We start from the raw sequence: 15,610 nt of genomic DNA, 5'->3' as shown, positions 1-15,610 counted from the left end.
TGCTTACCACGCGGTAGCCACGCGTTCGATTGTGTTCGGTTCGTTCGGGTGGAGCAGTAAGGCAGTGTTCCCTTTTTCGTCCTGCCTGTGTGCCGCTGGAACGAAACGAAACACAAAACACGTAAGGGAAAACAGGGATGACCGAAAATGTGATCCTCCATTTGACACGTGTTTGCAAGCTAACGGATGCATCGCACGTGAGAAAGCGTTTACGGCACGAAGGCGCTGAGTGAAGAATATCCTAACTTTGGCTTGTTCTGGTGGTACTAATTGCCTTGCCAGCAAGAAATGCAGAAATTGCACTCTTGATATAATTTTCGAGATCCTGTTCCATCCTTTTTGGGGTGAACTTTCGTGACGTATTCAGGTTCGTGTCCTGATGCCACTCTCCACCAGTAACGATCGCCAAATCTCATTAAGGCCAATGACGTACCCGGAACCTCGCAACGCGCGGACTTTTGTGTACAAAGATCATTAACTCCCGATCGGCACATTGACACACACGATACAGCCACAAAAAACATATGTTCTCTACCCCCTCGGGAAGGAGGACTTACTCCTCTTCCCCCTTGTTGTCGCCCCGGAAACGAGCTGACGTGTGTGTCATTAGCTGTTGTACGTACGCCGATATGTTTGTGTTATAATTCAATTTACGCTTTCGGTGGTTACAATTATGTGTGTCTTGCGTGTGTTGTTTTTCGGCAAAAAAGCGACAAATGATAATCGCTGCCCGCGCTGTTGGTTAGTAGAGTTGGATGCAGCCGAAGCGAAAAACGGCGCATTTATGATGGCATTGGCAATTTTCACTGCCGTTTGTCGCGGCCCAATCGGTGTGTGTGTGTGTTGTCTTTTGCTGCTGATGCAGCACTCGAATAAGGGAGGGTAAGGGTGCTAATAACTTCCAACACAATCGATTTGCACAAAACAAACGTAACACGCGGGGCTCGCGAACACTCAATGGCGCCAGCAAGCGTCAAGCAACAAGTGAATGAACCCCACCAACCTGCGTCTCTGCGGACCGCGGCCGCTTGGATGACACTCTGGGGGTGGGGGAGAGGGTTGTGGAAGATTGGGGAACGATTGGAGGGGGGGTTCTGTGAATACATTATCCGCCTGCTTGTTGACGCGTTGAAAAATGTACGTCAATCGGTCTCCTTCAAGATATTATCCCTTCGAGGGAAGAGGAGAGACCTCTTGGGCAGAAGCTACTTTGCGTTACTTTTGCGTACATTTGCTTAATGAATCATACTACTATCCCGTGGGTCTCGGCGCGTGCACACATGCTGCCACATGCCACTGGACACACAGAAACACACATTTTGTTCTAGCCGGAGCTGTTTTTGGGCGATGGCAATTTACACATTTTACTGCCAAGTGTGCCAAAATTGCAAAAAAAAAAATATATAAAAAAGGGATAAAGAAAACGACACACACGCTCGCAGACAAATGTTTTGCCTACTTCCGTCACTCCGGGTACTATGGTTAATTGCTTTACGGCCGGGCTTAATAGGAGGGCTGCTGCCGCGACATAATTCCGCCCGGGCAAGGGCGACTTCATCGTGCCCCAGCGCATAAGCCTCTCGCAGACGAGATGGTATGAATGGTGTGCTTTCTTGCTGGTGGAAAAGACCTCCGCCGCGTTAATGGAAAGTGTTGTGTAGAGGCGCTGTGGAGCGTTTGTTTTTTTTTGTTTTTGTCACTTGTTCAAATGTGATACAAAATTGGCATTCAAAGAACGTTTGTGGAAGGAGTGTTTTTGTAGTCTGATCTATGCTAGCAAGACAAGGAGAAGGCATTTTTGTAGGACGTTTTAGGTGAATTTTTGAAAGAGAATACAAAATGTAAAACCTGGAAATTGTAAAAGTAAACACACAAGAAGATGAACAGGATTAATAAGTGTTAAAAGTACCTCTATAATAATGATAAACCTCAACGGATTAACAAAAGCGTGCACAAATCGAGAAGTAAAAGGCAAACAAAAAGCTGTAAATTATACAAACGAAATAACAATACTTCTACTGCGAACGTTTCTGCCAGCTTAGGCTTCCTGTAGTTGTTTCAAATGACTTAATAACATGCTTTAAACCATTAAAAGAAGTTTTTAAAAGCCTGTTTTACAATCAATCCTTCCCAAACCACGATCCAACAACACTTTCCACCGGCAACGTCATCGTGCAAGCGAGAACGAGACGGGAACGAGACCGTACGTATGCTGAGAACCTCGACAGAGAACCGCCGATCGCAGCATGCGGTGATGTGCCCATGTTGCGCCGGGCTTCACGTGTGTGCATCGACCGTCTGGGAGTGTACGGGCCGCTGCCTTCCCCTCCACCCAACCAAGATATCCCACCGAAAACCACGCACATTACGTCAGCCGCCACACGCTCTCTTTGTCGGTCAGTGGCGGTGATTCTACCTCTGCTTCTTCTTCTTCTTTTTATTATTGCCGTTTGTGGTTCTTCATGTTCGGCCCCAAAAAACGCTCCCGCGCGCTCGCGCGTGTGTGTGTGTGTGCGGAAGAACCTTCCCGGTGATGGAAGGATGGATCGGGGTGGGGTGTTTTGGGGGAACGGTGGTGTTGCCCCACTCGATCACCTGCACCCCCCCCCCCCCACTCCACATGCACAATGCGCAACATTGTAGCGTGTATCAAAATCTGATGGTGACAAAGAATCGCTTTTTTGTTGTTTGGCGCTTCTCGCTGGTGGTGGTAAAAATGCAATTTTCGGCAGGGGTTGTGCATGTGTGTGTGTGTACACGTGCTTGATAGTGCACAGCCAAGCGGGAAGGGAAGAGAAGTGACACACAAAAAAGAGAGAGAGAGAACACAAAATAGCCAAAACTATCAAAGCAGGCAGCGCAGCAGCTTCGCTTTTTTTTTTGGTTATGTGTGTGCGTCTGGGATGGGTGAATGCGTTTTTTGGTATTCTAGCCGCGACCTCCTCCTCCTCCCTCCCCAACCCGTAACTCACTCGCTCCATCTCTCTCTCTCTCTCAATCGTTCTCTCGTTTTACCTTGTTGTATATCAGCCCTCTCTCTGCATTGACTGTGTGTGTTTGTGTTTGTGTGTATGCGTTTGATGAGATTTTTCTCCAACCCCGCGTTTCGCGACGGGAGCAAAAAAGGTACATAAAAGTGCGGGTTTGCCGTTTTTTTTGTTGCTGTTTGGCACGCCGTTTTAGGTGCTACACGATGATGACGATGATGATGATGATGGCGGGTGAGACATTACGGGCTTTTACCGCTAGGGGTGGCCGGCGCTGCCACGCACACGCATATTGCAATTTTGGGAAATGCAGTTTTTTTGGGGTGTTTGAAGCGATTGGCCATTTGTGCGATGGTAAACCCAAAAATTGCATTTCCTTTTAAGGGGGATGCACGTGTATACCCGAGGGGGAGGGAGGAAGGTACGTTTTTGGGCTAACAACAGAAGCTAACAACAGAAGCAAAAAAAAAGAAACGCGAAATCCCATCTCACCCCCTGCGTTTTTTTGGGTTCGTTTTCGGTTTTTTGAGCTACAAGTGACAGTGTATGTGCGCGCGCGCGCACACGCATACAAACACTCGCTTGCCTTACCTTTCGACTAACGGCAGCAGCATTAGCATCACCGACCAGCAGCAGCAACCATAGAGCGCGCCAGCAAGAGAGAAAGAAAGAGAGTGAGCGACAGAGCGTGGGACAGAGAAACACGCATACACGCGGGCGGGGGGTCCACCACTACAAGCGTATATTTTGGGGTGGTTTGGTAGTGTTTACGGGAAGAATGAAACGGGTTCAAAAGAAGAAGAAAAAAATCGCACACACATTTTTTGGCAGTTTTTCCTTTTTTTTTCTCTCTCTCCCTCTGCGCTTTCGTTGTGTGTTGTCGCGCTGGGTTGCATTTGTTCGGGGCGCCGCTGCCGCGCATGAATGATGCGTTGGTGTTTGGGCCCCGCGCTCGTTGGGGATGTGAGGTGGGATTTTTTTAAAAGTTTCGCCTACCTTTTCCCGTAGCAGGGTGTGGGGGTGAGTGGAGTGGGAAGGCGAGGGCGCACGTTGACAGGCGCGGCGGCGGCGGCGGCGGTGGTGCGGATGAAAAGCTTCGAAACGACGAGACACATTCGCGCGACACGCAAGTAGTAACGCCAAGCATTAACAGCAGCAACAGCAGCAACAACAAAAAAAAGGGCAAACGAGGCAGAAAACGAACAAGAAGCAGAAGAGGAAACACAACATCAAAACGAAAGTGGAGGAGATTCGCTCTTGTCGATGGGGGGGTGTGTTTTTTTTCTCTTCTTTTCTTGCGGCGTCGTCTTTTTTTCTTTCTTTCTTTTTTTTTCGCTGTGTTTGGGAATGGTTTCTTTTTCTTCTCGTCGCGTTTTTTTTCATTAGCTCGCGCTCGCGGATCTGCGGGCGGTGTGTCCGTGTATGTGTGTGTGTGTGCCTGTATATATATATGGAGCGAAAAGCACGTGTGCGTGTGTGTGCAGATTTTCGCGGTTTTATGCATTTTTTGAAAGGGAGCGAAAGAGAGCGTGAGAAAGGGTGATGGGAGTGGTGAAGGGAGTGGTGAGGCGCATACAGAAGGGCAGTGAGGGTTGTTCCGTAGCGCATTTTTTTGGACTTGATGATGGAAGGGGGGGGGGGGGGGGGGGAAACGGAGGAAAACCTTCAACGTGGAAGTTTGAGCATTTCTTTTTATTTTTTTGCTGCTTTTGGTTGGGGGAAAGAATTTTTGGGGTTTTTTTTTGTTGAGGGGGCACTGCTGGGGTTGGGTTGTGGCATTATCGTTCGTTGCCCTGCGGGAAATATGGTGGTGCGCGCTCTGTTTTTGGCGTTCTGCAACAAACTGCAGTATGTAAATTTTTGGTCCTTTTTTTTCGTCCTTTTTTTTCTTCTTACTTTTTCGTGTGGTGATTTGTGGAGAAACTCATCGAAAGAGTGTCAAACTCTCTGCAATGCTTTTATGCTGCTAGAATGTATGTCAAACTCATGGTGACTAAATAATTCAGTTTCCAGCGAGGAGATGAAAAATTTAGGGAAATTCCCCCATTTTCACCGCAAAACTCGGCCCCGACAAACGTGTACACCGAACCAAACCCCGTCCGTCCTCCCGTCTCCACCTCCCCTCCCTTTTAAACACATAAAAAGCGTAGCCCTTCTTCCTTGTTTGTGTGTGTGTGTGTCCAAGTCCCTTCAAAACCTTAACGGTCGAATTTTCCCCCCCCCCCCCGGTTCGGTCGGGGTCCGTTCCGTCCCTCTCGGACTATTTTGCAAACATTCCGTTGTCCTGCAGCACCCCGAACAGTGGCGTCCTTTTCCTCCCCCTCTCGGCTCTCCCCTCACTTGACCGTCCAGTGCCGACGAGGTCCGGTAGTGTTGCGTTCGGGCTGAATACCCTCTCCGCGCCCCTGCGCGCCACCGGTACATGTGTTGGCTTGGCTGTCCCTTTTTTAACGTAAGGGCGAGAAAATAAAAAAAAAAACACACACACACTCATCTAACGCAGGGCGCCCTGTGAAGCGAAAAGGGAAAATTCATCCCTCGATATATTGCCAAAAAGGTTTTTCCCCGGCACCCGGTTGTGGCCGGTTTTTTCGTTTCCTTTTTTTTTAAGGTGAGTTTTTGTACATCTGGCCACGGGTACGGGAGGTGGCAATGAGAGAGAAAGAGAGAGAGAGAGTGTGTGTATTGTATATAATATGCTACAAAACCCGCACACACGCACGGACACGACGAGCGCGCGCGCGCGCGCCCTTCTTGTTGCTCATGCTTGACCCGGCGTGTGTGTATGATGAGGGGGGAGAGGGAAGGCGTGTGAGGTGCCCTCTGGAATCGATAAAAAAATCTTTAAAAAAGGAGGAGATGGTCGATTAAAGAATCTGCTAAAAGCGGCCCTGCTCGTCGTTTATCCGCCCCCACCATGCTCCCATAGGCGCGCGCGCGCTTTCAGGGAAAGTGATGAGAAAATGACGTTTTTCAGTGTGTGTGCGTGTGTGAGTAGGTGTGTTACATGTGGAGTAAATGGGAATGTTGGGAAGAAATTGAAAATTGAAAAGAAACACAGTAAAACGGCTTTTTTAAATGATTTTAATTTTTTGTGTTGATCGATGTAAAGGAGAAGAGAGTGATTGTACTATTACTTTACTTGTTAAGTTTTATTGGAAAATTTATATTATTAATTGTCGTAATTTTTCATGACATTTCATAATTTAAATTTTCGACGCACTCCAAAACACGTTAAATTATGCGAATAACAGCGCCAATTGCAGAAATCCCTCCACATAGGACGTACACTGGTGTCTCATGCTGTCTCTTATCTCATCTCACCAAACGCACGCGGCACAGCTCACCGCCCCATAGTGAGCAAAGTGTAACGCGTGAGCGGACGTGTGAGCTACGCGCAATTCGAGCACCAGCATCGCTCACCGCACAGTGAGACGTGCCATCGTAAACTGGACAACATTGCTCCCATTCGCCGTAACACCCGTTCGAGCTGTGCGCGACCAGTGCAGCAGTAGTTGTGTGCGGTCTCGCTTTCGCTCGCTTTGTGTTACGGCCTCATGTTCCTGCTGAGCGCAAAGCTACATGTGTGTGTGTGTGTGTGTGTGTGCGTTTTGCCAGCAGGCATCAGCGCAAAAACTGTGCACACACATTGAGTGAGCGAGATGCCCCGTGCTCGCTCTCGCTCTCTCTCTCTCTCTTTCCCGTGCGCGGTGTGTTGCGCTTCTAGCCGTCGTCTTGGGCGAGGTAACGCCTTGTAACGCATCTCTTTTTTTCTTACCATTCGAAGCGTGCGGATGTGTTTTGCTCGGCTGTGCTCGCGTCAAGTGTTTTTTTGAGTGCAAAATGCGACGTTACGCAAAAAAATGATCCCGCGGCAAATGTAATCAAAAGTGCAGTTTGTAATTGCGTTTGTGTGGCATCGGGGTGATGCGTTTTTCCCCCCCTTTATTGTTTATCGCTCGCTGTGTGCCGTGATACTGTGCCTTGTGCCGTTCTTTTGGGGGGGCCCTCTCGGTGACGCTGTGTGTGACGTTCGTGATATGTGGGTTGGTTGGGGCGGGAGGAGGAAGTGGGGGAGGGGAGGTTATTTTTTGCAAAACCTGCAAATACTTTTTGTGAGCGCACTCTCTCCAGCGTGTGTGCGTGGATTAGCTTGGAAGGGACAGGTAGCGGGAGGATGAAAACTTTTCCACCGCTTTGTATTCGGCAGAAAAATGCATTTTTCTTTCCCAACTCTAAGTGAGTGTTGGCGGCGGCGGCTCCCCGCCGTTGTTGAGGCAAAAAATAGCCACAAATAAGAGGTAAAAAAATGTCGAAATGACACACACACACGCTCATATCCTCCCGATTGGTCTCCCGCGCTCAGCAGTAGGCGAGAAACGACACGACAAGAGCCGAGAAGATGCGAGAGAGCGAGAAAGCGAGAGAGAGAGAGAGTGAAAAAATCGCGCCGCACTTGAAGAAGATGAAAAAAGTGTTTTCCTTTTTTTTTGCCTTCCCATTTTTTCGGTGTCCATGCGGGCGCGTGTGTGTGTGTGTTGGTGTGTTGGTGCGTTAGTTTTGTTTAGTTTTAAGCGGCAATCATTTCCATGGAAATGATCCCGTGCTAGCGGGAGGCAGAGAGGGAATTCGAGTGGCGTTAATTTTTCGAACATCGCGGCAGTTTTTTTTATTCCCTCTTAGCAAGCCCATCACCCTTTCCCTTGACCGTGTGTGTGTGTGCGCGCAATGCGTACGAGTGTGTGGCTGTGTGCGTGCAGCGCAGTAGTGTAGGCCGCGTATGTGCTTGTGTGTGTGTGTGTGGTTTTTTGTTCACGCGAAACGAGCGACGACTCTCGTCGTTCCATGCGTGTGTGGTGGCGGCGGCGGCGACGGATGCAGGAATGTGTGTGCGCTCGTTTGAATGTTGAATTTGGCAGAATTTTGTCGCGTGTGTTTACTTAGCAAGAGGGTTATTTTTTTGTTTTTGCTCTTCTTCTCCCCCGAAGTGCGTGTGTGTGTGTGTGTGTGTTGCGTGTCGTATGAATGTGTGCGCGCGACTGTGCGAACAATTCCCCCGTCCTTGTGTGTGCTGCTCTCCGTGTGGCACACACGCTTGCACACACTACACTTGTTTGCCGCGTACGGAGCAAAGTGGATGGTCGGTCGGTCGATCGAAAAAAACAGCAGCAGCCAGTCCTCCCGCGATAAAAGTGCCCTTTTCTTTCCCTTATTGCTGGTGAATGTGTGTTTGTGTGTGTGTGCTTTATTGTTATTCTTAACCTCATCGTGTAGAAGCGCGCGCGCGATGTCGTTCTAACTCGATCTCGTTTTAATTTGCGGCTCACGAAAAAAATAGTATTAACTTGTGTGTTTATTCTAAAAAATCGCTGTCTGTGTGTGTGTGGGTACCAAAAACGGTCCTTCTGGCAAATTGTTATTGTGCATACATTTGCATACATGTTTGAGGGCAAAACTCTGTGATTCCACGTGCTTGAGTAAATATGTTGGTTTGGTGTCCATTTTTTCTCAACATTTCTTTCGTAACAAACAAAACATTCACTCCCTCGGGAAAAGATTATTAAAAAATGTGTGTGAGCATTTGAAGAAAAAAAGAAAATGGACCAAAGAAGTGTGTGCGTTCTGGGCACAAAAACCTCAAATGGCGTACACACGCGTGTACACGAGCGAGATCATCCCCCCTCGTGCGCTGCTAGTTGTGTGCGAGAGCGTGCGGCAAAACGCATGAGTTGTACCCCCCCTCCAGTCCCTTCTTGCGCGTTACTGTCGCCCTCCCTCCCCCGCGCCACCCACAAGAAGGGTCACAAAAAGAAGGTAACACACAGACACACACGCACACACAGACAGACCGTGGAAGAGAATGAACAAAAAAACCGTCTGCCGTCGTCGTGTTCGCCTTTCGATTTGTGGTGCGCGCGCTGTGTGTTGTTACAAGAGAGCCAGCCAGCCAGCTCTACAAAAAATCGTCTCCGGGAAGCCAAAATTAAAACACCCGCGAGAGAGAGAGAGAGAGCGCACAAAAAACTCCCACAAAAAGTGATATCGAAATCAGATCTGTCCCCCCGTGTGTGTGTGTGTGTGTCGGGTTTTCGCACGTGAGAGTTTTTCCTGCCGGAGAGAGAGAACAAGCCAGCCAAAAAGGGATGCTCATCGAGCGTCTCCTCCACGGCAACTCCCCATCCTCCTCCCAAAAACGGCGGACACCACCCCCAAGGACAGAGGCGGCCGCCAGCAGCAGCAGCAGCAGCACACACGGTCCAACACCGAACCGACACGCCACACACACACATTGGCCTGCTACGGTTCGCTTTGTTCGGGTGTGCGTTGTCGTCGTCGGCGCTTGCTGCGATTTGTGACAGAGCGAGCGAGTTTTCCCAAAACCATTTTTTCTTCCCTCCCGTGATCAAGGAAGACACATCCTTCGCTTTTTCCTTTACGCTCGAGTAATGTAGAAGTTGGTGGTGTGCATTTTCTAACGTTTTTCCACCCCGAATAGCTGCTTACTCCGATCGTCGTTATAGGTTAATAATGCAAGTGTGTCAAGCAATTCCCGCCTAGTGAGTAGAAGACGTACACGGGGGTGTGTGCGCATCTGATTTTCCTTTAAAACCCACACGCACACACACGCACACTCATCGGAGAAACAATAACAAACCGTGCCCCTTTTCCCTTCTCCCTTGTGGTTGGTGTAGTAGTACGAACGCCGGGCAATAATGAAGCTGCAGTGGCCGTCGCGGCACAGTTGAGCGTGTGTGAACGAGAAGATACCGAGGGTGGTGGTGTGCGTGATAAGCAAAAGTGCAATAATTTAAAAATTTAAACAAAAAAATAGTAAAAATCATATAGATCAATAGATTGTGAAAGTGTTAGTGGGTGCACGAAGAAGAAGGTTCCTTTATCGCGGTTCCTTAAGGAATATATTACAGTGCAATTACACATCCAGTTGACGGTTCACTACCGTTCCCTCCTCCCCCAGTCATGATGGCACCAGTGTTTGGGCAGCTTTTGCTTGCCAGCGAGGAGGGCAAGATTAATCCGGCCTCCATACCGGTGAAGCGGGAGAAGAGCGAAGAGTCGGACGATCTCGATGTGAAGGTGAGCATCCGCTTTTATTCGAACGCGCCGCGACTCCTTAAAGGACGAAAAAGTGGAGTTATTTTGTATCCTTTTTATTCTTTTCTTTTTAAATCACACACAAACACACACCCACACACACCCACCTACACATATGCATAATTGCACACACATTGTATGCTGCCAACGAAGTGTAAGAGGGGGAACAATCTTAAGCCTTTTCCACCCCGAGTTTTGAGACTAACATGTTTTCCATCGCGAACCATTTTCCACTCCACTGTTAATCCTGTGCAGAAAAGGACAAAACGAGGGTGGGAGGGGGGGGGGGGCGGTTGGGATGCATTTTGCATACATACATCCGCTGCCACTGTGTGTGCAACTGCACTGCATGCAATTCTCGAGCACACGATGCTCTTCCTTTTCCTCTTTTCTCCGTCCTTTCCTCTTTTGTGTGTTGTGTGGGCTGCGTTGCTGCATGCTCTGCAGTTCTGGAGAATGCAATTCATTTTTTAGCATGATTTACGCACACCTCCTCTCCCACCCCACCCCATGTGCTTGAACGGGCGGGAGTTTTACGCACACGAAAAAAAGAAACCCGCTCACACACACAAAGCCCGTTTTGTTTCCGTTTCTGTCTGTTTCGATCTCTCTTTTTCAAACGACCGAAAAGGTGAAGAACAAGAAAAAAAATGTGCAACCAAAAATCCACTTTTGCACACACCTACAAACACACACACACAGTTAGGGGCAGTTGGCATGGACTGGAATGTGAACGAGACGGTAAAGTGGAAAGGCAGAAAAAAGAAGCATTAAAATAAAATAAAAATAAATGTAAAACAACTCCTGCTTCCACCGTCCCCTCCCGCTCTTTCCCTTCCACACACACACGCGCACACACACAAACACAAGCGAGAATGATTCTCGCGCGAATCGCAGTAACCCGTGTGGTGTGAAGGGATGAGAGAGCGAGAGAGAGAACGCCACCAAAGAGAAACGAAACGAAACGAAACGAAAAAAAAACACACACAATCAAAACAACAGCAAAATCAACAGAAAAACCAAAAACAACACATCATCCAAGTGACAAAAAAGAAGGGGTTGGTCGGTGGTGGAAGCACCAGGAAGAAGATGGATGGTGCGCCGGGTGGGCGGAAATGTAGAACGGCAAAATGGGTGAAGAAAACACCCGACACTCTACTGCTGCTGCTGCTGCTGCTGCTGTCGAATGTTTTTTTTTCTGTCGAGCAGCAAAAGAAAATGAAAGAATAACAAAAACAAAACACGAGTAGGTGTGGGCGGGTTGGAGTGGGAAGCGGTGAAGAGGTGGGAAGGAAGGTCTAGGAGCAACAGCGCATCAGCAGTGGCCAATATATCCCACTCGTCGTCCACCAGCGCCTCAATCCCTCAGTCACCTGTTCCGTTGCGGCCCTTTTCCGTGTGTGAGAGAAAGAGAGAGAGAGAGAGAGGCAGAGTGTATGGCCGTTGGGTGTTTTGATTTTTGGCTCTTTTTTCCCCCGCCCTGTGCTTCCATATATTATCATAGAACGGGAGATGGTGGTGTGGGGTACTCCACTAGAAATTGATAGAATTGACTACGATGCTCCATGCCTCTTCCGGGCCTTCATCCCATGCCCAGACAGCAAAAAGGAATGGACCCGGGCGGGTGGATGGATGGGAAAGGGAATAAAAATAATAAACGATACGAAAACACATCGTCGTCGTCATCGTCGCTCGTTCAATGATTCTTCTCTGCGGGAAGAATGGCATCGAAGAAGGCGATGCTGCTGCTGCTGCTGCTGCTGCTGGCTGGATTTACCGTTCCTTTATCGCGCAAAAGGAAAGCAAACGACGTCCTTTACACCGACACATACACACACCTCCTTGCCTCCTAACTCTCTGCCTCGGGATTGGAACGGAAAATGTAGCCCCACTTGGGTGGGGAAATGTTTTCTTTTGCACATTCCTTTCCAGTGCCCAACGAGAAAGGAGCTGCTGGCGGGCAGCTCTGTCGTGTCGACCGGGTTTGCTCGAGACGATCTTTTATGGGGCGCGCACGATCGAGGGAGGGAGTTGGGAAAGGAGAGAGAGGCTGGGAAAAGGATAAAAGTGTACACTCGCCTGCTCGTTAACAGGGGGGGGGGGGGGGGGGGGGGGTTGGGGGGTGGGGGGAAGTATTTCAATTTTCAATCAGCAATGATACCGTAACTGCAATGGAAAATCCACTCCTAGCACTCACGCTCAGCAGTTTTGTGATAAGGTTTTAGCTTTATCATTTTCCAACCCTGGGGTTCAAATTTCTGTTAATGTGTCTCTTTCCTGTACCTCAATATTTTTTGCAAAATTCAACTTCACTTAAACATTTAACATTATTGAACAACTTATTCTGCTATACATTACAATGTCCCGCCAATTTATTTTCACGATTGCTATTCTTGCATTCGACGTCTTGTCTACTCAAGAACACCTCACGTTCTCGTTTAGGGAACGCCAACATGAACTACGGCTCTTACAATGAAGGTGTGTCTTTGGGTTACCGCAAATTCGTTCACTCAATTTGTGCCACCGTTCATCAGCCGCCCAGCCCGATTTGGGCCGACAATGAGAGGAACAATTATTTGTCAAACCTCTCCCTGCCTGTGTGTTTGTGTGTGTGTGTGTGTGTGTGACGACACTCCAAACCAAACAAGACTCCGAAGCTCCGCAAAAGGAGCATTACTGTGTTTACTTTTTCTGCACTCCCGCCCCATCAGGCTATGTTACCGAGCGAGAGAGAGAGAGACAGCGGGAGCTTGCTATCTACTACATCACACCCATTTTCTTCCTCCCCCGAGTGAGGAAAGAAGTGGGGGAAGGACAGCTGCGAGGTACTCTTCATTCGAGTCTCTCCACTTTGTTTATGTTTGATTTTACAAATTTGACCAAACGCCGAACGTGTGCCTCCTCAGCTGAAAAGGGGATGGGGAGGCACTCATTTAAAGAACCACTAGAGAGAAACACGGTGTACGATGCTTCGATCGGGCCAGGGGGTTTTAGCAAGTTGGCAATGCTTCTCTCTAATACCCTTTCCTCGCTCTCTCTCTCTGTCTGTCTGGATAATGAAGAGGGAAGGCCACCGATAGCCCTGGCACCTTCTGCTGGACACTCTTATCCCCTATCCCGGACACACACACACACTCCATCTCCAAACACAGCTCAAGCTCATCCTCCCTCCCCCCTTTTCAAGAGCTAAATGGATATTTGATGAACCCGCACAACGACGACGATATGCTGATGGTGGTGATGTTGTAGTGACGCACAATTTAGCATTTATTTGCCCTACGTGTGTGTGTGTGTGTGTTGCGGAGTGTGTAATGGGTATGTTTTTCTTTTGCACCTCTTCACGACCAGTTGAAGTTCTGCGCGGGAAACGGCAGACGCGCGGGAGAGTTGGTGTTGTTAGCAAACGAACGAACGATCAGTGTTACGCGATCGAGAACGGTTGCTGGTGAGGGGAGGAGGAATGTACACAAGCAGCTTCACAACCCACTAGGAGAGATAATTCCGCAAAACAAATGTTAGAAAAGACTAGCTTTTGACGTAAAAGGGATTTTTTGGGAGTTATTCCGCGATCTTCGCCTCATGTTGTAAACGACTGTATGCGATCTTTACAGGGTTTGCCAGGAATTCTCATAGCTGTAAGGCACTTTATTGACTCCTTTTTACGTGAAATGAACTTTATGTAATGGGAATTGGACTCTAATTGGCACCCTTGTTGGACAAATCCAATAGGAATTTACAAGAATACTGATCAAAGAGGGTGCCATAGAGTCCAATTTCCATCATTCTAATTTCGAAAGAGTCAAGGAAGTGTCCCACAACTATGCGAATCCCTGGCAAATCCTGTATTACAATTTTATTAAAATACTTTTGCCTTGATCTCCCAGAAACAGCTGGTGCTGCTCTATCTACTTTTGTGTTTTTAAAATATATAAAAAAAGTACACCATGACGGAGAGGATCACACGTGATGATGAGAAGATCAGCCTCAGCTCTTGCCTGCCGGAACCAACATAAGCTTGTTCTGCCTCCGTTTGGTGGCACCATAATTATAGCTTCTAGGGCGCCTTGGCCTGTAGTAGTACACCGAACGGCCTTGAAGCGAATGGCGCGTGCGGGTTTGGGAGTTTTGGAAGTTTCCTTTCCGTGCTCGTTAAGGCCACAAGCCACGAACTCTCCACGCGCCAGTAGTGGGGCGGCAAAAGAGATGACTTGCTAGTTTTCACAACAAAAAGAAGAAAAAAAAAAAAACATCACGCACATGTTGCGATTTGGCGTGATCATGTGTTTGTGTACCCCTTTGATTTGATTAGAGAGTAACGTTCGGTCGAAAAGAAGTTGCCTATTTTCAGAGAATTTTTAATAAAATTTTCAAACAAAGATCACCCTCATCCCCGTATCTCCAAAACGTTCAAACATAACAACACACGAGTCGTTGTTGTCGTCGTGCCGGTTCCACACCTCCTCGGAATGTGCCCCGTATTACGCCTTTAGCTACTCCCCCCCCAGCCTCGCACAGTTTGAATGAAGTAATTGAAAGCACGCTGGATTTTTGTTTTGTTCTATTTCGCCCCGCTTCACCGCGCCACCATCTTGACCTTGACCGCTACTGAGTTCCGTTTTGTGTGCGGGCGCGTGTGTGTGTGTCGTACGTATAGTCAGTGCTGCAAAATGTCACTGTCAATGTCATAAAATGTCATAAAAATCTGACTGAAACAAAATCCATGTCAGCTTCACGTACCTCAATTGTGATAATCAGAGGTGATAATACTCAAAACGATTGATGTGACCAATGCATGCTTTGTGACAGTTTTGCGGACCAGTGCTTGGTCAGTCACTATGTCATGATTTTTTTTTCACTGTGATCAGTTCTGCCAAAAATGTCACTGACATAGTCATGACAAATTCCGGCAGAAACAAAATAATGTCAGCGGTACGAGCTCTACTGTGATGATCAGAGGTGAGACTGAGGCGGTTGTTGCGATCATCACATGCTTGGTGACATTGTGTCAGTCACTTGGTCGGGACAGTTTTTGCAGTCGGTGATCATCTCGTTAGTCATAGGTAATATGCGGTGCGTGCGAGTGGTTCCAAGAAACAACATGAGCATGGTATCTCGCTCTGTTTGACCCCCGACAGACAATCAATGCAGACAGACTTGTTGCTTAGGACCACACACGCCAAGAATATTCCAAATATGTCGTGATTATCACCGACAGACAAGATTGTGACCAGGTGAGTGACCAAGAGTTGAGTGCTAAACAAAATGTCACCAAGCATGTGATTGGTCGACCAGCTGTTTGAGTCTCACCTCTGATCATCTTAGTGGTGTACTGATACTGATTTGAGCTTCGTTTCAGTCATGAGTGTTGGTGACTGAAACAGTGGCATTTGGCAGCACTGTTCACCCTTGACCCTGGACACAAGCAATTCGGCTGTCGTGTTCGGCATGTCATGACGCACTTTCATTGAATATCAGCAATTACCATCGGATATGTTCATTATTTTCGTTGG

The 15,610-nt window shown here is 48.1% G+C and overlaps 1 protein-coding gene and 1 long non-coding RNA gene across 3 annotated transcripts in view; both read left to right on the top strand.

Moving 5' to 3' along the window:
* Positions 1 to 15,610, top strand: part of LOC120961613 (zinc finger protein squeeze) — a 31,385-nt gene that overhangs the window by 10,740 nt on the left and 5,035 nt on the right. The window lies entirely within an intron of this gene.
* On the top strand, positions 6,212 to 9,000 carry LOC125906434 (uncharacterized). Its single transcript, XR_007451812.1, has 2 exons — positions 6,212 to 6,867; positions 7,671 to 9,000. It is a non-coding gene; the product is annotated as an uncharacterized LOC125906434 (long non-coding RNA).

The sequence above is a fragment of the Anopheles coluzzii genome, chromosome 2 (genome assembly GCF_943734685.1).
Source record: "Anopheles coluzzii chromosome 2, AcolN3, whole genome shotgun sequence".
Taxonomy (NCBI): Eukaryota; Metazoa; Arthropoda; class Insecta; order Diptera; family Culicidae; genus Anopheles; species Anopheles coluzzii.
This window is presented reverse-complemented; position numbering and strand designations above follow the sequence as displayed.